Consider the following 2,476-nt stretch of genomic DNA (forward strand, 5'->3'; position numbering starts at 1 on the left):
CAGGGTGGAAAGACCTCTAAACTCTCTCAGGCTAAGGGCTCCATAACGGCTGGGGATAAGAGGCAACCAACCATTCCTAAAATATTTTCAAAGAAACAAAACGCGGACCGGGGAATAGAATGTGAGACAGAGCCTTTGACAAAGACAGATGTTACTGCCGGAGAAGTTGGGGGGACGACGTAACCGGCATAAATGACTCAAAAGGCATAAATCACTTAAATGACCCCCTACAATCAAATATGTTGCCCAAAAAATCGGGGACAAATGAGGAGGCGAGTACAGAGTACAGAGATTGCCGAAAGCCTGTCCATGGTAGAGACCAGAACAGAAATATTAGAAACCACAGTAGACTCTTTGAAAACCCAGGTCACTTCCCAAGAAAAAACAGTCATCGACATTATGTGGAAACTCGAAGAAGCAGAAAATCGACAGCGTCGGAATAACCTCCGTATCCTTGGGATACCAGAAAATAGCGAAGGAAGTGACATTAGGGCATTTGTGATCAAGCTATTTAAAAATGCATTCCCAGAACTAAATCAGTAGGATTGGGACAAGGAGATACAACGAGCGCACAGATTCCCGCTTTCACTCCCTAAACAACCTCGCAAGGAACAAGCCTTTCCCAGAGTAATTTTGATTTTCTTTGGCAACTTTTTGTTACGACAGGCGGTCTATGATCTGGCCCAACCAAATAAAAAAAGGGTCTGGGAGGGTTTCTCTTTCTTTGCAAAACCGGACTTTGCACATGCAACGGTAGAAAGACGATGGAGGCTTCGGCAACTGATTACCCCCTTCCATAATACAGGAGCACTTGCTTTTCTACAAAATCCGGCTAAACTAAAAGTTGTGTCAAAGGGCCGAACAATGTATTTCTCCACGGAGATACAGGCCGAACAAGCCCTTAAAGATATTGTTTCGGGGGCGGGGGGGCAAAATAACCATGCTTTTTATATGGCTCTCTTGGTAAATATTTGTGTTTGATTTTGAGTAACTAACAAAATTTACGGGACTAAGAGGCCTTTTTTTCTTTTGTTTTGCTTCCCTAAGAAGGGCAAGCAAAAGAACGAGATTGGGACATTGACGCAACATCTTTTCTTTATTATTATGTTATTTTCTTCTGTTTTGGTATTTTACACTTCCCTTATGAGTCAATACGGGGTGTTACTGCATTTGGAGCAAAGGAGGAGCGTAGAGGTGGGTGTGGTTGGTCAGAGACTATCACTCAGGCTCCAGATTGAGCCTGGCAGCTTCAAAAGTGGTGGAGGGTGAGGGGGTGGGGGTTTAAGGTGGGGAATTGGGGGGAGGGGATGGGGGGAGGAGACCAAGGGATGATACACATTCAAGGTGGTAGTTATAGGGTCTGGAACAAGGCTAATAAACTACAATGGCATAAGATGGCAAGGATAAGAATATGGGTCAAAAATACAGTATCCGTAAAAACTCGAAGAAGGAAAAAGAAGGGGGATGGCTAGTTTAAGAATTGTTTCGATGAATATCTGTGGCCTTAATGACTTAAAAAAGAGGCAAACGGTAGCGGTAGGACTGCAAGCTATGGAGGCCAATGTAGTTTGCTTACAGGAGACACACATAGAGGGGGGACAGCAGCATTTGTTAAAAACATTAGGGTACAAAACCATAATCGCTTCCACACAGGGAGCACGAACTAAAGGGGTGGCCATCCTTGCGAAAGGGGGGGCCTTCAATTTATAAGATCAATCTCCGACAAATTTGGAAGATGGGCCATTACGGAATGCCACTATAATAATGGGCAAAACATACTGACTGTATGCACAGTATATGGGAATGTGGGGTATGACCCAGATACTCTGTTGAGCATTTCTAATAAGTTGGTACATTGGCCTTTACCCCTGATTGTCTGTGGGGACCTCAATCTACACTTACTGGGAGATTGGTCGCTGGTAAGCATGGGCGGATTTTGCGAATTGGCAATCCGCGAAATTGCGTATTTACGGATTCGCAATCCGCAAAATCCGCGAACTCTCGCGAATTTTGCGGATTCCTTTTTTTTTTTGTGTTCGCAAGTGTTTCTGCCATTTCGCGAGGGTTTTTTACCAGTTCGCAAACGCGAACTTACTTGTCGGGTAGCAACGGTCGCGACCATGTTGTTTCTACGTCTGGTTCATCACAGCACCCTCTGTTTCACCACTGCCACCCTCTGTTTCACCACTGCCACCCTCTGGCTCACCCATGCCACCCTCTGGCTCACCCATGCCACCCTCTGTTTCATCACTGTAGATTATGGGTGGAAAAGCACACCTGCCCTGCCTCAACTGACATGAATGAATTAGGGGCTGATTAATGTGTCACTGAATTTGAACTTCCAGGCTGGCAGGTGCTTCCTTATCTGTAATTGCTTTCTGTTGCAGTGTAATTTTTTTAACAGGACCTTTGTTGTATACTTGTAGCTATTCTCTGAGCCTGCTGTGAGGGTCAGAGCAGGGTCATAGAATAGTTG

Source organism: Lissotriton helveticus, chromosome 7, assembly GCF_964261635.1.
Source record: "Lissotriton helveticus chromosome 7, aLisHel1.1, whole genome shotgun sequence".
In the NCBI taxonomy this organism is placed as follows: domain Eukaryota; kingdom Metazoa; phylum Chordata; class Amphibia; order Caudata; family Salamandridae; genus Lissotriton; species Lissotriton helveticus.